The sequence below is a fragment of the Lycorma delicatula genome, chromosome 5, assembly GCF_047948215.1.
Source record: "Lycorma delicatula isolate Av1 chromosome 5, ASM4794821v1, whole genome shotgun sequence".
Lineage (NCBI taxonomy): Eukaryota > Metazoa > Arthropoda > Insecta > Hemiptera > Fulgoridae > Lycorma > Lycorma delicatula.
Window position 1 is genome coordinate 57,588,479 of NC_134459.1, and position 22,841 is coordinate 57,611,319.

Genomic DNA, 22,841 nt, shown 5'->3' on the forward strand with positions numbered 1-22,841 from the left:
AATTAATATCTAAACAAAATTAAAATTAAAATTACAAAAACAAAAAACAACATACCACCCACACAATTAATGGCGCGTGTGTTAAATTTAGTCAAACATTTATTCTCCATCTACAATTTATGTAGGAGCAAAATTGTCAAAAGTAAAATTTTATAGACTCCAATCACATGTCATTTTTTAAGCGTCTCAGCCTTTCATCTGAAGGTACCGGGTTCTAATCCCGGTCAGGCATGGCATTTTCACACGCTATTCTTTCATTTTTTCTTATTAGTAAGTATATATTTTAAATTAGTAAGAGAAAATCGATAATCCATTTAATATTTGGAAGAAAGCATGAATTAAAAATTAATTTTGGGACTCTGTTTTATGAAAAAAATAATTTTGTCAAACTTTTCAACATTTACTATCGCTTAAAAGCGGGCTACTCTCCTTTAAAAAGTCTATAACCAAAGAAAAATAAAATTCTAGAACATAAATATTTTTGATTTACGATATAAAATAAAATTTAGGAAACAAAAGCATTTATCTATCTTTTTTATCCGTCCTGTACCACAAGACGGATAAAAAATAGTCATATAACGAATCAGTAAGTAACAAGACAGAGTTAAAAGAAGCTAACATTTTTACGTTACAGAATGATAACATTATACCTCTTTTTACTTTCTTATACGAAGTAAAGGAAGTATTGTGATAGCGAAAATTTTCGGTTTTCAAATTTCAACGGAAATATCCATTTTGACTTGTTTCGGCGTGACGTCTTTACGTATGAACCTCGCATAACTCAAAAACGATTAGGCGTAGGATGTTGAAATTCTGGATTTAGGACTGTTATAACATCTAGTTGTGCACCTCCCCTTTTCATTGCAATCGACTGAACCAAAAACGTCCATAATTCATACAAATTTGGATTTTGGACTTTATCTTACTGCAGTAATATAAGCCGTCATCGAGAGCTCTTCAGCAATACATCATAAGTGGTACTTATTTTCATTTGTTCCAGAGTTAGAGCCAAATGAAATTTTAATTAATGAAATATTTGTATCTTACCTGGGCACTCCGGTTCGAATCAGACTTCATATCCTTTCATCAAAAAATGAAAAAATATCAGAAGTTGTTAATGAAATAAAATTCTATGTACTTTTTTTCACTTAAAAAAAATGTGTATATGTAATTTAATAGGCGTACAAGGAAGTTACGTGGTGTGCACATCAGATTTTTTGAAATGTACAATTCTACTCCTGCGATAAATGCTGATACTTTATTCGTGTCCTGCAATACCATATTTTTTTTAAATTTGATTAATTGGAACAATATTTATACCATTATTACCATTTTATATTTACCATTATTATTAAATTTCTAAACGTGGCCGTGTTATAGTAGTAGAAAACTGTTTCCACCCGAAAAATGCAATATTTGAGAAAATAAAAAAACATTTCACGCAAAAATTTGAAACGGTTAATAGTAAAAAAATAAATAAATAAAAATAAAGGTGTGTGTGATTTTGTAAATGTATTTTTCCAAAAATATTTGAAATGATAATACAATAACTTGTTTTCTGATAAGGTAAGAAACACATTAAAAGTAAAATTTTCGTGGGCCTTAATTCCTTAGAGAAATTGGATCTCTTATCATGTACCTTGAAAAAAGAAATTAACAGAATATGTTTATATAATAAATAATAAATACAAAAGTTGTTGGTTAACCGTTTCTGAGGTATAACACCAGAAAATTTGTCACAGATAAAAAAAACGTAAACCAGAAGTTTATTATTTTTCGACTTACGGGCATTCAGATATCAACAAACTTAAAAATTAAGGACGAATTTTAATTTACAGAAATGCGCTTCCTCAGTGACGTATATTACAACGGCTAGAAAAGTAATTCATTGCAGTATTTAGGTATATTACTGTTCGTTCGGTAGGAAAATTACTGAAATTCCCTGTTCACCAGCGAAGTGCCAGTAAATTACTGACTTTGATTACTGAAAGCGTCCTCATCAAACTGAGAAAAAAATTAACGCAACACTTAATATTTTTCACTACACTCCCACCTTCACAGCCAAATTCTTATTTCCTGAAAAAACTTTAAAAAAAAACAATTTAATTTTTTTCCTTCTCTTATGATTTAGAGATGGAATGAAGAAACCTGAGGGACGAGAAAGTAAAACCGTTCAATTTATTCATCAATCTTAAAAACAAGGCCAGCAGACGTCGTACGCGTACAAAATACGACCTTGTTATTATTTCACTACAATTAAAGATGTGGAATCATCTTGCGGGTGAAGGTCAAGCGTATTTCCCCTTCCACCGCCTAAAGTTTCTCCTCATTCCCCCTGCACCGCGGTAATAATACAATACTGAATTTATTATCTCTCTTATGGACTATTTACAGATTTCATCATTTTTGATTATTGATCCAGGTTGTATTAATTCTATTCGAATAATTATTCTTCTCGTTGTTCCCAATATTCTTGCTCGTAATCCAAAGATAAAATATATAAGGTCAACATTTCGTCAACAAAGCTTACGTATTTATTAGAAGAATATATATTTACTGTATTACTCCGGTGCGCAAAAGAAGTTACCACCTCACATCTTGAACTTTTTATTTTACATAAAATGTTTCCATAATTTTCCCGCGTGTTCAAAAATTTCGAAATGTTACGGTTAAATTTAAATATCGACTTTAAAACCGAAAAATTCGTAAATCTGTACACAAAATCTAAATAAATTTATAACTTGTGAACAGTGACATGAAATAAATTATAAGTCTTCATCAACTTTATAAATCTGTCGTATTTTCGTCGTTGTCACCTTCTTGTAAGTTCACTACAATGCGTTCTAACCGGTCGTCCCGTAATCCTCCTTTATGAAAATCTTCTACTTGGAAGTTTTCTGCATGTCAACGTATTTTCTCCAGTCATCTATTGTTACGCGGATGATGGCATCTTTTAATACGTGTTTACGTTATTTATTTGAAATGCACAGTTGTTGTCTGCCACCTCCACCTTTTATCTGCGGCCAAATTAGCTCGTTTGAGTTATACTGGGAGTGATACGGCGGTAGTCGAACGACTTCATGCCCATTCCGCTTTACCCGTGTTTCATCTAGTTAAATTATTGGTCGAGAATTATTTTGTCTATTTCCTGCATTTTCCTTCAAATTTTTACCCGAGCCAAAAACAATGTCAGACCTCTCTCTCTAAACCTTTCTGCCGTCGTTACACTTACAAAAGGAACCTTAATTTTCCACGTGGAATACGCACTCCCGGTAAAGTTTAATATTTTTTTTCAAAAGTCTCTTAATTTTACTGCCCTCTATCGTAAAATTCTTGATTGTAACGACGAACTATATTTATTAAAATCGTCCAGATCGGTTACTCAATTTGTATAAGGAATTTTTTTCCGAGACGATTCAAAAGAATGTTCGCATAATTCGCCTTGGGCTGATGCATCAGCCCAAGGAAAATTGCTTTCACATTACAAGGTATTTCATTACCTTCACGACAAACGTTAACAGTACGCACTGAATACAGCATACACGGTCACTCCCTGCGCTGGATTAAAATCCTCCTTAGTAGGACCATTAGGCTATGCGCAAGTTCTTTTAAGTAATTATATATCCTATATATTATTTTTTTAAGATTATTTCCAAAGATGAGGACCGTTTGTTTGCCGTTTTAACTTATACGCTTAATTAAAATAACGCAATATTCACAATTAAAGATTAGCCAAACAAATTATGCGCCCGACTGATATAAAACCGTAATGCGGATATAAAACCGTATATAAAGTCGCATATGCGGTGACAAACATGATAACTATGCCAGTTTTTTATTTTAAAAAAAAGGTTTATCTCTACACGACTGTTACTCTAAAACAATACAAAACGGAATGAAGTAATTCGATCTCGAAATACAAGATTACACAAGAAGAACGATCACCAGTTCCGATTTGATTTCTGTCAAAACATTATGGCAGATTAAGAAGGCAACGAATTTCTGGACAAGCTGTGGATGTCATATAAAGCAGATTTCCATCTCACAGGTACATGAACAAGCAGAACTACCGTTAGCGGGGAGACAACAATTCCGATGAATTTCATGAACGCCCTTTACACGGCAGCAAGATAACGGTACGGTGTGCAGTTTCGTTACACGGGTCATCAAACCGTACTTTTTTGAAAATGAGGAGCTGTCACCTCGTATCTGTGTGTTCACATGATGTAATCTTTTGTTACACCTGCTTTGAATAATTTCCCGCATCGACAAGCAGCGTGGTTTCAACAGGATTTTGTGACGTCGCACACTGCAAGGCAATCAATGGCACCTGTGCGAGAATTATTCGGCAACCGTGTCATCTCAAGATCCGGTGACGTTCCCTGGTCCCTAAGATCACCGAATTTGTCAGTTTGTGATTTTTTCTTGTAGGGATACCTTGAGAGAGTGGCCAAGTAAGAGTACCTTGTAAGAGTCGGCCAAACACTGGGTGTATTGAACCAAACGATTCAAGACGAAATTCGTGTCATCCAATCTGAGATTTGAAACGAGCAATGCAATCTCTATCTCTACGGCAGAGCGGGAAAATGCATACGTAGAGAAGGATGCGTATGTAATTTTCAAAAACTGATATTAGGTATTTTGATAATTTGTTATTTTTATATATATATTTAATTGTATCGGTTAGGTTTCTGTCAATAAATATTTTTGTTGAATGTTTCAAAAGTTTCAGTTTTTTGTGTCGCCTTTGCATAGAAAACACATTTTTTTAGAATGACAATCTTATTCTGTACGTAAAATAACTTATTGTGTACTTAAAATAACTTGACTGAAAATTTGATTTTAATTTTTGTGATTTAGTCAACTACTGAAAATACTATATTTGGTGTGGTATTTATTAAATTTCTGTGCGCAGTTAATGATGGATGTGGTGATGTACTGTCCGTACGAGCTCCGCACTGCTGCAGAATACGACCGGTGAGGGGAGAAGTTCAGCAAATCGCGTGACCTTCACCCGTAAGATGATTTCAATACTGTTATAATGAAATAAATAATATTAAAATTAAATACACAAAATTAAGTTAGCACACAACAAATCACACTATGTTTCAAAGGATTATTATGGTAATAATACATTGAAGAAGGAAATAATTAATGGCCGTTGACTTTTTTATTTATTTAACATGTGTAGTTTTACTTTTACTATTAAAATTATGGTGACGTAGAAATAATGGTGCTATTCGAAGATTAGCGAAAGACAGAGGGAAGAAAAATGGGAATTTTTTAAATATCTAAAAAAAATTTCATTTAAAAAAAGGTTATGTTGATAATTAAATCTTGCAACATTCTCCTTTTTTCTATACAATAAAAATTAAAAGTTATGATGTTCATAATTTTATGAATTAACAATCCTGGAGAAATTAAGAAATCCGAAAAATCTGCGTTATCTAAAATGACCGAGTTACCGGCAAAATAAGCAAAAAAACAATTTTTTTTTTAAATACATAAGCTTTCAGGAATTAGTAGTCAGTTGTAATCACTTGAATATAAAATGTATGATTTTATTCAGTAACAAAGCACCGTAAGGAATAGATAGGTAGATCAATTTTGTTTAAATTACAATGTTATATTTAAAAAAGGTAATTTTATTTTTTTTAAATGATTTTTTCTCGAATTTATTATAAGTTTATAAAATCAGAATAACTGCAACATAAAATAATGTATTAATATAACTAAATCAGACTCGAATAATTTAAACAAAAACATGACCAATTTTTAATAACATTTGAGTTAACTGAAATTTACTACACTCCTATCCAGATTTCGATGATTTCTTGGGACACTAAAATTTTTATAAGTAAATAAAACAACACATAAAAAAATATATATCACTGACCCTTCATTATTTTCTTATCGCTATTTTTTTGGAAGATCATAACAACATTAGGAAACATGGATTACTTTTAGTTAAACAATAAAACAAAAATATAAAAATTTACATTATATGAAATATATACAATTAAATATACATAAAAACAGAGAGGCTGATATTAAATAAACCTTACTAATAAATATCAGAAAGGAAGTTCTACATCCGTCAAGATAACTTGTTTCAAAGAACAGGATATATGGCTTGAAGGAATACAAGTTAGCCAATTTAAAATCAGTCTACCTTAGTGCTCGTTAATAAAAACCGGTAATTGCATCATACAAAGAAGCAAGTATTTTATATATTACTTATCAAAAGTTGAATACGTAAACAAAAATAAAATAAATGCCACATATTTAATAAAATAGATCATCTACGCCATATTTTATCTGAATGATGTTCACATTCTTTCCACATAAATAAAAAATTAATAAAAGTAAATATATTATCTGTTAATAAAACATTTTAATTTGTTTAGGGATTGATGAAACTTTATAACGTAAGTAGTTGACGTAAAAATGTGGATGAGGCGAAGAGAATAAATAAGAATAACAGGCGAACCGTAAAAATACAATCCTGATCAGGTTGTAAAATTCACAACTCGGGAAGAGAAATATTAAAACTTCTCAATCTAAATACATTTAATCGTAGGCTACTGCTTAATATCCAGATGATTGACTGTTACGGTAAATATTTATAACTATAGAGGAACACGACTCGAATACCAATATTCATTCAGTAACAGCTATAAAATTATTATCATCATTATATAACAATCGGTAATACATTCGCATTTGCATACAAAAATACGACCTGAAATACGGTTACGTAAGTAAATTTTAAAAAAACTCAAAAACCTTTTTGTAAATAATTTCTCCGCGTTTCTCTTTTAAATCGTAATACCCGAATGAGCCGATTACGATCATTATTTCATACAATATCCCTCCGATGGAGGTCTGCCTGAACGGTTTGTATATCAGATGGCTGCTCCATAATCTTCATAATTACAAGAACGGGCAAGGATTTTTTTCAAGTAAGCCTGAATCTGTTCTCAATTTTTAGCGTTTGGAGGAAAACAAAATCGCATTTAAGCAAATATTTAATAGTTAAATAACTTAATAGTTAACCTTTCAAAGCGAAATCATCAATCAATAACGTTTCCATTCTGAGTAATGTTATTCCGATCTACTGTGGAATCTTGTACATGATCAATGTCTACTGCCTGTAAGAATCCTTAAAGATCCTCAAAGATGCCTTGTGCTTCCGGAGGTAATAATGGTAAAAAATTAATCGCAGAGCATTTTTTTTACTTAAAATATCACAGTAATAAATTTTTCCGTACTAGTTCTGGAGAAAAAAGAGTAATGAATGCAACGAATTGAAATGCTGAATAAGTAACTGCACTACCAAAATTTACCGAAAAAGGGAAATTGATTAACTTTAAAAAATAAGCTGTCCGGTAAAGCTGTAAATTGAAATAAAGTAATTTCACCAGCACTGGAGAGAAAATAAAGAGAGAGAATTCCGGATAAACTACGAAGTTTAATCCATAAATGTCCAAAAAATTTAACAAAATCCTGAATTGCTGTGAGAGATTTCTATGAAACTTCTTTCTATTGGTAATGATAAAAATATTAAAAGCGTTTTGAAATTCATTATTAAAACAGATACAGACTTAATTCAACTGACTTCTAATAATTACAATAAAAAATTCATAGAATAATTTTATTGGGTTGTACAAGTATTTTTACAAAATTTTATATCTTCATTATTTAAATTACAATAATATTATATAAGAAGATTAGAACAGAAAAATTTACGGTATTATACAAAAAAATAAATAAATAAATTCATCAAACAAAATTCAAGACTAATCCAACAATGACGACGTTCAATTAATAATTAATTAAAATTTACTCAACTTTAAAAATTCCCTTACGTCCAATTAAAATAATAATAAAGATTTAAATAATTAAAGTTAAATTAACAAAGCCTAATTACGAAGAAAATTAACAAAAGCAACTATTGCGTATAAACAAAACGTACTTCAATGTCAGGGACTCAGTCTAGTCACGTCATGGCACGATAAAATCTAGGTCAATCGTTTAAAATAAATACAAACCGTAATATTCAAAGCTTATTTTTATTATTCGTTAAATAATTATTATTTAATATAAAACAAAAAAGAAAAACGTTCTCATGTTTCACGTAATTAATTACGAACAACCTACAACTACTAACATATTGCGTTGCGCTATGCAGTACTTAAATGTTGAAAACGAATTTAGAGATTTAAAACAAAAATACTAATGACTCAACTTTTCATTTAAGTACTTTTAAAAATTGACACCGACAATATAACAAAATTTCAAATACTGAGAGATCTACAGTTCACAAATACCAAACAATATGAAAAAAAGAAAACGTGTATGTGTATATATATATCATAAAACAGAGCAAAGCAGAACGATTCTTCCACATAAGCTATGAAGTATCAGCACTGAATAGATATCAATTTCTTAAACCAATACTCGGCAACAAACTTTCTACAAAATTTATTGGTAATGAGAATACAGTAAATTCAGAAGACTTATTTTTCTTATGACTACTAAGATACGCACGGCGCGCGTGCATATTAGTAGTTGTCCAATTGCCGTTTGAATACACACGCGCGCACTGCAAATTGAACGCTTATTGATTAGGTAGATCGTATGCTTCTAACTAAGGATACTAAACTGGACTGAAATATCAGGACAAATATAGAGAAAGTGAGTAGAGCCCGATCAGCGTTTGAGAACAGAATCGAATTTAATATAATTTTAAGTGACGCAAAAGAACAATATTAAAAATTAAATAGTTTAACTAGATACACGCTGAACTTTTAACTTTTGAAAACAGAATTTACGGAAAAATCTAGCAATATTTTGTTTGACAATATATCAAAAACTTCCAGGTTTAAAAAAACAAAACATGAAGCGAACAAATAAAAGTGTTAAGACGCAGTATATACTTTGAGGTTAACATACAGATTGTCCCACGAAAAAACGTTTAGGACAGATTCTACTGGTGAAAATAATGAATAAGATTTTATAAAAACATAGGACTGAAAACGCTTTGTTTTCGAGTTACGGCTAGCGAAAAATTTCGCCCGGTTTCAGCTCTTCTAATAAAAAGAAACCTTCTATAATTTTTGGGTTCCTAATAAAGTAAAGTTGGAGATTTCTTATGTAATTTGAGCCGGGAAATAGGATAAAACAGGTCCCAGAACTGTTCAACTCCCATAGTTTTTATATCGGAAGTAAAACACAAAATTCGGTTTTGAAAAACAAGTTTTTTTTAGATTTGTAGTACATGTAGACACACCAGAGCATAGGTTTTTTTAACTGTTTTCGGTGGAATCACGTCAGGGTACAGATGGAACTGGCGTGGCTTACTCTGGGTACAGGCTCCTACGTAGGAAGGAAGGAACACCGTAGAGAATTCTGAGGCACGAAGGAAGAGGAAGAAAGACTCGGGGAGGCGGCTCTACGATGCTACGAACAGGACTTATTGATGAGGAATGCTTGCTGTAAGGAAGTAACGGCCATGCTATCCTTGACGACTCCGCGATCAATGGGATTTTTACTTATTCCTCTTAATAGGAGAAATAGGGTGAGGTGCACCCATTTATCTGTAAGCAACGGAGTTATAATTTTAAAAAAAGGATCAAAACGTGGCGAAGTGCAGGGCCAGGGAGGTAGTCTTTTTGCCTAGGGTGTTCGGGTTCGCCCACATTCAAGAGTGGTGGGTGCGACCCACCCGGACATCGGACTCACCGATGATGGCATAAACAACCGTCATGAGTGGGTCGCAAAGTGAAGGATGTGTGAAACGCACATCTGGAACTGTTAGAGTAGGGACGGGATGGGTATCTTCTTAGCGGAAGGACATATCGGCTATCCGAAAGAGGAAGTCGGAGTGTCCTAGTGAAGTTGGGGAGACCCGGGTGGGTAAGCCCCAGAACGGGGCTTGCTAGGGTGGGAAGAGACTGCTGCCATGATACTCCGAGATGACTGTGTTTTGCTAAACCGTGAGGACCGGTTGCACTGACTTTAAAGAAAAAAATAAAAAATAAATAAAAGGTTTGTCGTACAACAGCTTTATCATTAATTTGCTTTTTAATTCTGAGAAAATTAATCCAAATACGGCCAATAAAACCTTAAAAAAATTGACAGAAAATCGAATTATTCTCGCCTACTACAGTAGGCGAAATATATGTCATCTACTGAAACCGGCAAACCCCCTCGTGGATTTAAACTAAAACTACATACTTGTTCTAAACTAAATAATATAGCGAATCGATAAACAGTTAACTTCGTTGTCAGCGACACCCGATGTCAAGTTATAAAATATCTCGGAATAATATTGTACGATCATATGAAGTGGAAGAATGTCCATGTACAGTATTTAACATCAAGACTAAAATACCTTAGTCGTACTTTTAACAAAATAAACAACATTAAAGTTCTTGAAATAATAAGAATGATATATTTTTCATATGCTCATTCACTTTTTCAATTTGGAATCGAGATATGGGGAGGAATATATATATATATCTCCATCTTAATAGCTCCAGAAATATTTAATTAGAGCAGCTCTCGGCAGACCAAGGTTATATCGGCTTATTTGAAGAATTTAAACACGCTTATTTGAAGAATTTAAAGTACCTACTTCGAGACAAGTATATGTCAAGAAAATAATACTACACATAAACAGATCTATTAATGATTTTTAATTTAAAAATACACCGTACAATACTCGTTCAGCAGGAACAAATACTTACACCACATTCTAATCAAAATTAACTGTTTACAAACGTCAATTTTCGTATTACTCCAGTATATTTTCTAACGAAGTACCCAATCATTTTAACGTCCAAATAATAAATAGTAAAGTAATCAAAGAGATAGATGAATGGGTGAAACACAATATATATTTTAAATTACCAAATCGAAATACAAATCCACACTAATAACAATAAACTTAACATATTTAATAATATGTTAAGTTTATAATTATAATATAAGTTTATTCATTATAATTAATGAATAGCATACAATAAAATAATAAATTAATATACTACTTAACATTAAAAAATCTACATACGCAAAACTGTGAATGCGTAGGTGAATTCTAAGGATGTAGAAATTCATAATACTATTTAGTTGTCTTATCTTATGAGCATTTCTTGTTGTCTTATCATACGTTATCTTATGTATTTTTTTCTCAATTATGAAATTTTTTTTTCCTTTTTTAAATTTTGAATTTATTGTATTTTATTTGATTTCAATGTAAATTGAAATAATTTTACATTCTGGTTCATATATTTATTCTTTTAGTCTATTTTATTTAGCTTAATTTCTCAATTTAAATTTGTTTTTTTTGTTTTTATGTATCACGTTACAAAAATCATATATTTTTAATTAGTCCTTTTATTGACCATCCTGTTGTAATAATATGAACTCGCGGCTAGCGCTCAAGGTTTCTTTTAATATCTGCATCAAGGATAAATATGTTGAATAAAATTGTATACGTACTTTCCTACCGACAATAAATATCGCATTACATATTCCTTATATACGGAATAAACATTAGTTTTAAACCATTCTTTTTAAACATTCTTTGGTGTATTAGCATTTACTAAAGAAAGGGTCATTTCAACACAATATATTTTTTATTAATAATAATTAATATTTTTTACTAATATTATTATCATTATCTTTATTATCCCTATTTTTCACCTCCTTTTCATTAATTTGACAACTTTTTTTATTAATTGACGAGAAAATCATTGTAATTTTTTTCCAAATTCAATATGAAAATAAAAATATTGCCTCTTATTGATCATACACGACAAAGTAGTCAAAGTAATAATTTCTGCCCACATAAAAGTTTTTCACCCTATACTTTTTTTAACGGTTCAGTACTGTTCGGTAGCAGTGTGAGGCAACTGTGAGATCATCCTGTATCTGTTAAAAAAAAGTTATCCAAATTTGTGCACTTCGTGAAAAGTTGTGCTCGGACAAAAAAAACCACACTAATCGAATTGACACTCTTTTTCTTTTTGAAGTCTGTTAAAAATACTTATAAAATAAGGACGGCTTATTTATTTATCATGAGAAAGGAAATCAGAATTCACCATTAAAAGTGAATATCATTAATAAAAGTATTCAAGCATACCTCTCCCAAAGAACAATTTTAATTTTTTAACTTATAGACATAAATCAACAACTCCCTTAAAATTTAAGGTAAACAAACTCTTTATTGTGGATTAATAATTGAATAAATAAATTGCAACATTATAAATCATATAATAATATATTCAATCTTTTTAAACGAAAATATATCTTGTTCCAGTAGAAAAAAACTAAAAGAAATGCAACAATAATATATTTACAAACGGGCTGAAGGTTAGATAAACGCATCAATAATAATTGAAACGTTACCCTACGAGTTCTCTCACTCGCACAACAAAGAAAAAGAAAGATTCTCCGGTTACAAAGTAAACTCAAGCACAGTGCAATGACATTTCTCAATAGACTCAACCCTTTTAAAGAACCCTTATGACAGACATCCTCATTTCACCACTCGGCTATTCCGTTCGTACATTAATAAACCCTTCTTCAAAAATAACTAATTACACGACTACATAAAACATCATAAATTAACAGAAACCCGTAAAGGAATACGGTTAATTTAAAAAAAAATGTGCGAATCAATTTAAGATAGTCTAAATTGAATGTAAAATTTATTGTACAATAAGCACGCAGTATCTTGTAATAGTACAACATAGAAAAAAAGTTACGATTGAAAACTTCTCTCCAACGGTTGAATGAAATAACTTTTTAAAGTATTTCTAAGTATCGTTATTGTAAATGATTCTAAGGCTTTAGCAAAAATAAATAGAAAAAACTTTCTTATATAATCCGGTTCACAGTTATTAACTCAAAAATTGAAAGTATTCATTGCAGGAATTTTATTACGGTTTGTGTTCTACAAAAGGTTAACAGAGAATAATTGCTCTTACACGTAGATTAATGGAGACGGTTTCCTCAAGTAGTAACAATCAAAACATTTCATAAAATAAAATATTTACAAATCCTTTCTAAATATTAAAAAAAAAATGCTTCCAGAACATCTTTCCATTGATATATTACTGAGAAAAGGATTAGTTAATTTTCAATGAAATACCACTGAGAGGGGCAGGATATAAGGGTACGAATTGATCACACAGAATCATACCGGTATTCAGAAAGCGAACATTTCATTATTTAATCGAGGTGTAAATCTTATTTGAATGACCTTCGAACTAAGGCTATAACTTAATTTACATACGAACTAAAACAAATTTTTATTTGTAGGTCGAAACAGTCGGTAAACCATTTATAGTTAAACGTTGCTTACGTCTGTTATCAAACCGAACATTTCTAAAATAATGTCATTACCGTTAATTGAACCACAATGAGCGCAATCTTGCTCAATCAAAGATTATTTATATCATTTTTCTTTACGTAATAAATAATTTAGATTTTTTAAAAACCATATTTTTTTATTGTGCACCGTTCATATTATTTGATGAATTAAACAAATTATATTAGCATAAATTTCATTAATGATATATTACCGCAAATCCTGGACATCATCAGTAGATTTCAATTAAATCAACAAGAAAAGTTATTGCGTAGTAACAACCGACAAAAAAAGAAGATTAATTTAATTCAGTTTTGAAGAATTTTTTTAAAAGAAAATGAAAGATAGAGATGGAAAGTTGTGTAACAAAGAGAAACTAAACGTGCAATCGATTGCACTTGATCTTATAAAAGCTGCAATAGAATCACGATGGACTAAATAAATAATACTGTTTTACAATATTATTACATATTGCATTTCAGATATGCTTTAAAAGGTTTCAGTAAAAGAAATTATTTTTAACAGCAGAAATAAATTTACAAAATATATGTATAACGGGGTTAAATAATATAAAACTAGCATGAATAAAAATTAGTCCACAGGCTATTTTATTTATTTATTTTAATTAAGAATTTTTTAAAAAATTAATATAAAAACGCAACGGAGCTACAAATATTTATCAATTACTGCAAATATTTACCACATTATTTTAATTTTCACGTTTCCAACTATTATAGTAAAACTCCAAGCAAATATTATATTCGCCAGATGAATAGAGGCAGTGACATATATATATATGTAATCGTACATTCGCACTAAAATAGGTATATTTTATAATTTGTGCAAACTATAACAGATTTTTACCCGTTTAACAAGCAATTTAGAACGCGGTTTAATTTTAAGCTCTATGCAATCTCACGCACTGTACCAGGTTTTTTCTAAGTCAAATAAATAGTTGGTTGTAATTTTGTCAACCAGTTTTTTTCATCGTTGGAATAGTCTCAATATTTAACGAACATTCATATCAAGATAACAGTATAAATTTAATAATTACTACAATTATACAGTATATCTTTATATTATTATTTACTTATTTATTAATATTGATCCGGTCGACCGACATTTATACATTTTACAGAGAGCAACGGTCCCTTTCAGTAGAATAAAGCTATATGAAGCGTCCTCGACAGTACGTCCGTTCTACGTGCTACAAAAAGATTCTCCTACGTTTTCCAATAATACTTTTAAATATGCATAATAACTGACCTTGGGGTACTTCCCCCCGACCGTTTTAACGGTCATATACTCGCTTAGAGTCGCTAACAAGGCTTTTTAACATAAAACTGTTAAGTCCTTTCAGATTTTTACATTTATTTTCTTTTTGTTTCAAACGATCGTATTCGATAATACCGCCTATTACTATTAAATGCCTATTATGGCTAAATAAATAGGAAAGCATTCCCGTATCATCTAACAAGTTAACCCTTTATCACATGACAAATGCCTACAAAGGTTTTTCTTAAAGAACTTCGAGCCAGTTTTCGAGCGGATATAAAATTTAGATGAAAAGCCTTAAATTATTGCATCATATATTTGAGCAGAGGGTAAAATCACTCAGCAACTTGTTACTTTCATCCCGAGGAATAAGTAATGGCACAAACTGTGGGCGAATCTCTACGACGGGTGGGGTTGTTTCGTTTTCACGGTAACACTCGGTATATCGTCTTCTCAAAAAGAGTTCCTTCCATTATCTCAGTTAAATTCCTTAGAGGTAGCGTTATATTATGTACTCTAGTTACATACTATGGGACTTAAGTCCTTTCAGATTTTTACATTTATTATCTTTTTGTTTCAAACGATCGTATTTGATAATACCGCCTGTTACTATTAAATCCCTATTATGGCTAAATAAATAGGATAGCATCCCCGTATCATCTAACACATTATTTCCTATCCGAAGGCTACACGAAAAGATGCACAGGAATTTTGAGTTACTTGTGTTCATCACCAAAGTGCTGAAAAATATTTTCTGCAAATTAATTTAACTTTGGTCCTTCGAAAAAAAAAGTTTTATTCAGGGTTTCTGAACTTCACCCGTAAATACTTAAAGACTATTTTCATAAAGGATATCGTATCCATTTTATCAAACTTTATTATTATTTTGTTTTGTTTATTATATATTTTCTGAACTAAGCAATAGTAAAAAAAAAAACGTTACTTTTTATTACCAGAAGATGAGCTGTGCATAAAAGAAAATGTGAAAACTTTACATAAATATTATTTTAGTATTCAGACTAAAATTCAATCAAAAATTACATTAAAATTCTCCTGCCAGTTTCGTTAAAACCATAATGGTTTTAAATATCGAAACGAGCTAAACTCAATCGTTTTGTATAAAATGCTATGTTACAAAATAAGTAATTGGTGAGAAACGTTACACTAAAAACTAACACTTTTATGTAGCCAAAAGTTTTATCGCTAATAACCAAAAATTACTCGTTAGCCGAGCGAACGGACTTAAGTCTGCGTTTGATATTACATAAATTCATTCGTTCAATTTAAACAATTATTTATTACGATGAAAAATTTGTAACGATTATCTTATGAAGTTATCATGAATGAACGGTTGATGCCTTGATTTATCTTAGATTGAGAAGCTTGTTTATTATCGCTTCAAAATTGAAAAAAACCACAATGAATAGATAAATATTCGAAATTTTTCATTATATTAAACGGTACCACATAACATTTTTATGTCCCTACCACGAGGATGTAGTTTGGAAAATAGCCTTTAAATGGCTTAAACTATATAAAAAAAAACTGATTACAAGGTACCAAATTTTAAATATATACAAAATCACTAAATATGAAACCAAAGTATGTTAAGTACGTAAAAAAGTCTAAATTTTATATAGTATTTATAATTAACAATTAATTTTAAACAGACATGAAATGAACGCTTCATAAAGAAAAAATTATTAGAAAATTATGTCCGTATTTGTTCTTAACGGTGTATAATACTATAATATCGCGCTATATTACCTTAAACGTAGGAACTTCGGTTCTGGAATTTTGGTTACATGAATAAACAAAAAAATAAATAACTGGAAAAAATTACACAAAAAAAACCTTTTTTATGAATAAAAGAGTAGGTGTTACAAAGATAATTATATTGGCGGGGAGGAACATATAAACTAAAATCCAATACGTTCAAGATCAACTATTGTAAACAAATGCACAACAATATTCCGCCTCTGTAAACTTTCTCTTTCATTTATATAACACGTAAACATTAAAATTTATTTACCCTTACATTAGCATATCTATTATTCAGTAAACAACATTCAAATGAAATTACACGAGCATATGAAAATCATGTGCGTGAATCTCTAACATTAATGCATAAGATACTCTCTCTCCAGCAGCATATAAAATGAATTTTATATAAAAGTGGAGGAGCACTTAAAAAATATGACGCATAAACATTTTGCTAAACTCGAAGATCGCTCTAAATAGTACATTTTAGTTTCAATGTAATAAATAAATACCATAAAAATTAATACATTAAATAGCGTCAATTAACAAAATCAGTTAATAAGTAAGACTGTTAATGAATGTTAAAAATTAAATTATACAATCATATATTTAAAACAGAAATTACATTAATCCCTAAAACTATACCTATATTACCTGAATGAAGAATGGGAAAAATGCAATAATAAAATTTTCCCTTTTACTATCTAAATAATTACATTTGCGGATACAGCCCCCTTTCATCGCTATAAATCAACACTACGTTGGTGATGTCACTTAAGCAACAAAAGAAAGAATTAATTACTCAAACTTCCATCAGTGTAAGACAACTATCCGAAAGATTAACGGTTTGAGACCAGGATGAATCGATTATACTCTGCCCCGGATGGCTTCTATTACTTCTCAATACTGGCGCTCCACCGATATGCTGTTTTTGTTGGCGATCCAGCAAAAGTAAATTCACTTCATGAACAAGAAAGGCGACTAGCTACAGGTACTAATTCAACAAAGCTGCAATAGATACAAACAGACTTCCTAAAATTTCTTAAATGAACGTAAATAAAATTAATTTCACAACTGACTTTTTTTTAACATCTACTGTATGAAAAAATCTTAATATACTATTATACAGAGATTGCTAAGTATATAAATCCATTTTTTTTTTTAATACGCTGAACATTTATCGTTAATGCTATGACCATTAACAATAAGGGTGGTCATCATGAACCACCCTCTTTAGAAAATAGACAAGATCGTTAAAAAAAATGCGATTAGTGAAAGGAGGCTGCAAACAAGCCTCTTCTGCCACACGATTAGTTCGCTCATTTCCTAAAATTCCAATATGATTAGGGATCCAGCAAAAGCTGACATTTATGATTATGCTGAGCCATTTCTGAGATAATAGGCTGTATATCACAGACAGTGTGTCTGGAATAAATGTCTCATGGAATCTGAACAGACAAATACGTGCCGAAATGTTGGGCTAAGTATATTTAAGGCCTTGTAAATAGGATACAGCTCTGCGACAAAAAACACTGGTGATGCTGGGCAGGCCAGACATGTATGTTCTATTGCCAACCACAAATACACAGCCAACAGAATTAACGTATTTAGAGGTGTTTGAATAGACCTTCTCTGAGGACTTAACAAATAGTTTCCTATTTGATGACTAAATACGCTCGATCTGGGCCTGGGATAATTATACTATACAGCCAGGCCTCCTACTAACCATAATACACACACCAACAAATCAAGAATGTCTTACCGGCCAAATACAAAAAAATATGAAGAAAAATATAAATAGCCAAAAATAAAAATATTTTCAAATATAACATGTTGAAAATGGCAAAAGTGAAAACTACTATTATTATAATTCACGAAAACTAAAAATGAAATTTTAATAAACGGATTACATTTAAAATATCGATTAAAAACATATAAGATATAGCCAGGCCCCAGATTGGGTGCTTTAGTCATCAAATAGGAAACTACTTGGTAAGTCTTCAGAGCAGATCTACCACCAGAGCTGGCCTCATCACACCACACAAGTACTATAAACACAGTAACTAGGTCCCAGCATTCTTAGCCAGGTACACGTCTGGGCAAAACCAACAAAATCCATAAAACAACTGATCAGCGCTTTTCCTTTTATTGATAATTTGATAAAAAAACAAACAATTTTATTGATGTAATAGATGAGTTGATTAATGAAATCAAAACAAAGAACAAGGGATCAAAGATAAGAATGAGGAAATTTACAAACAAAACATGAAAATTACAGTAAAATAAATAAAATAGTTCTAAAAAGAAGTCTAGAGATTGAATAGAAACATCTTAGTAAAGCAATAGAAAGAATGGAAAAAATAGTTCAAATCTGAATATAAATAAAAGAACTAAAAAATCAACTTACATAAAATAATTATACTCTTATTATTGGTTGCCGCTGCCACAAAGTGAATATAATATGGACTACAATTTTTTTTTTATAATGGAAACTGAAATAGCATTTCTCAAATAAGAGCATTATTTATTGATGATTATTGTGAAATTGTATAAAAGCCTTTTCGAACTTTAAGAAATTTTGTTTATGAAAAGAAAATTGGGTATTAAATCAAAATAATTACTCTTTTATAAAATTTTTTATATTCACTTTGTGACAGCGGAAACCAATAATGATAGAAAAACATATCAATAAAAATGACAAACTTATTTGTGAATGCTATAAGTATTTAAAGAAAAGAAAACCCAACATTTTAATAACCCTTACCAGAAGAAAACTGAAAAATGTTTAATAATCCAAGATAATATTTTAAGATTTTTTAAAAATCATTTTTTACCATTACTGTAATATCTCAAATAAACAAACCCAATCCCTACTATTCTGACAGAATAAAAAACAAGTAATGGAAAAATATATTTTTAATATTAACAAATAAAACCATAATAAGTAAATAATTCAATGCAGAGAAGGAACACAGGTGTACGATATTATTTATATTTACAATGACATTTTTACATTAAATATTGTTTTCTTATTCTATGGGAACTGAAATAGTACAGCATAACTGAAAACACACAATACATAAGGATTGTTAAACAAAATTAAAATCCTATAAATGAACAAACAATGTAAAAAATGTTGGAAAAATCAGAAATTGTCAAGAGTAAGCATACAAAAAGAGCAATAATATAATTAACTAAGTGATGGTGCAGTGTAACATTGCAGTAAACATGTTATGTAATCTATTTTCAAGTTAAAATACACGACAAAACTTGCCTTGAAATTATTTAAACTAATTTTTTAATAAAAAAGTAACATTCGTAAATAAATTAAATTTACTTAATTTGTATAATACAGAAGACTGCAAAAAGAAATCTTGTTTTAATACTTATACTACTTTTGTTTTGGTTAAAACCCACTTAAACTTTTAATTACAATTTAAAGATGTATTTTTACAAGAATGTTGGTAAAATTTTAACTCGTTTGTCATTAAATATTTAAATACGAGTACATATACTATAGCTACTAAATTTTTTCTTTTTTTAAAAAAAATTCATTTTTGACAAACTCAACACTACAATATAATATACCTTTAGGCAATAGAGGTCAATGCTGTAAAAAATAAAGTATTTTTATCCACATATTCAATGATAAAATAAAAAATTATTTTTACAATAAACTGAATCAACCTTTGGATTTGATGAAGATTTAATTAATTTTAACTGATAACAAAATATTCTTGACAACTAAATTATTGCTGGAAATTTTTTCAACATAACATTAAAATAAAATCGCACTGAAAACTTTGGTGATAATCAAATATTAAAAAATATTATCAATATAAACCGATAAATTAAATTTATATATTAAAATGATAGAATCTAATTTTTAATGAGAATATTTCAAAACCTTATCATAAATATATGTAAAATGTTTACATATTAATGGTAAATTTATTAATAGTTTGTTAATCATAATAAAAAAAATAGTTAGGATTTGTAAAAAAAAAAAACTTTAATCACATTATTGGATAAAACATATACTTAATATTCACCAAAAAAGACCTATTTAAACAATGACAATGAGTAATGTAATCTAATCTCTAACATATCAATGCAATGTTTATACAACCAGAAATAAGGAAAAATAAAATTAAAAAATTCAAGAAAATAATTAAATTTTAAAAATTATGACTGCAAAACTTAAAAATTAATCCCACTGCAAGAAATGTGGATCTAAAGCAAAAGAAACAAACAGCTTAATATTAGTATATTTTTTTAACCTCCGGGACCACCATTAGATATTACTTCAGAGGATGAGATGTATGATAATTTTTTTAGTGAGTGAAAATGCCATGTCTGTCCAGGATTTGAAACCAGGACCTCCGCATGAAAGGCCAACGCACTACCATTTGTGCCACGGAGGCAGACAATATTAGTATTACACTTTAAAAAGTTCTAAAATCAAAAGATGAAATCTGTTAATTTCAAATTATTACAACTTTGTTACAGCTATGACAATTTTAATACTACCTAAACACAGTTACTTTACTTATACTTTTGTTTATGACAAAGTACAAAAGAACCACAGCAAAATTGTAGCTTGTTACACCACTTAATTTTTTCGTAATATAAGTGTTACATAGTGAAACAGGGCTGCAATAAAATACCATATTAAATCTAATAGCTTTTCTTTTTCTTTTAATTCTTACTTATTTTATTTTCAAAATTATATTGCTTTAAAGTTTATTTTTAAGGTTATAACTAAATAAACTTCAAATTATTAATAAAGACTTTTTAATTTAAGGATTGTTTTTAAAATATTTGTAAGGAATACAGCACTTTAAAGCAGCTAAAGACAAAAAACAAATAATCAAGGCTTTTGAGATTTGGTACAGTGTAGGAAAATGCTAAAAACTTTGGCGGGTTGGTAAAACAGAAACTGAAATTTTTTTTTGATTTGGAAAAGAGAGAATTTTTCAATCACAATTACATGGCCGAATAAGATTGTTAGGTAATGGAAAATAAAAACTATGAAAGAAGATGACTTACTAAATGAAACAAGAAACTGGGAATGAAGGTGGTATGCTGAAAATTTTAGACTGGCAAAATACAAAAACAACTGATGGCAAAGACATTAAAAGATGTCAAACAATTAAAAATATTTAAACAATTTTTCAGATAAATAGATAAATGAAGGCAAAAACCAAGAGAGCCTTTTTTATGTAGTCAAACTTCATTTTTTTATAAAAATAACTATTACAATCAGTTCAAGCGGGGTGAAGATTATTATGAAACGATATTGTTAATTAAGTATGAAATCTGTAATAATAAATTATAACAAAAATTACAGATACTTTGAGAAGTAACAGTGGTTAATACTGTAGTAAAAGGGCCTCTAAAATCAAGTTTAAAAACTGTTAATTTGAAATCACTCATCACAATTCATTCAAAAATTTAATATTTACATTATAATCTGTCCCTTTTTATTTTAAATTATTAAAAATTCACTTAATTAATACCTTATTCCTGAAATTAATGGAAATTGTTCTTTCAAAGGTCATACACTGTTAATTATCATCACCTTCTTCATTCCATTTGTAACCAGTGCCTATACTAAGGTTCAAAAAGTACCTACTTTTCATTAACAGTGTTATAGAATACTCCACTGAAGAAGATACTAATAAATGTACTTTAAGGAGTATGGGTGAACAAATCCATTAATTCAAAAGTGAGCAATTTATAATCTTTAATAATTAAAATGTTGTTAGATTCTGTTATAATGTTATACTTATTTTCATGGTCAGTCTTTCAGAATTCACTTGTAATAACATAAGTTGTTTGTTTTTCTATATACATTTTATAGAAATTAAATTTTTCATACATTCATATGGCCTTTTAATTCTTAATCATGTAATAATAAAGATGGTACATTATAGTAACACTAAAGAATATTCTGATAATTTCAAAACAATAAGGTAAACAAATCTTAGTAACATCAGGAAGAACAACCTTTTAGGCCTACGGCTATATTCATAGTAAACACAACAGAAAATTAAACAGCAAATATACTTTCTTGAAAATAAAGATCTGTTACATACACTGTAAGCCTCTTGAATTACAATACATCAACATAAATAAACTTGCATTAAAACATCAGTTCTTGAAAAAAAAAAGATAACATCCCAAAAAAACAAAATCAAATAAAATTAATGCACTACAGTATACAAGATTTTTTTATAGCCCTCAAAGTGAATTTGAATAGTACAACAAAAACGTTTGAGATTTTAAGCAATTTGCTCTTTCAAATTACAATTAAAAAAATGCTATCTTAAACCTCAGATTATCTTAACATAAAATCATTTTAATATAACAGTATTTAAAAATTAGAAAACAGCAAATACACAACAGTTGTTTTACAGTAGAATCG

The 22,841-nt window shown here is 29.6% G+C and overlaps 1 protein-coding gene across 3 annotated transcripts in view; it reads right to left on the reverse strand.

The window, feature by feature from the left end:
- The window catches only part of BNIP3 (BCL2 interacting protein 3), a 202,442-nt gene that overhangs the window by 178,876 nt on the left and 725 nt on the right, over positions 1–22,841 (reverse strand). The gene's annotated exons all lie outside the window — the stretch shown is intronic.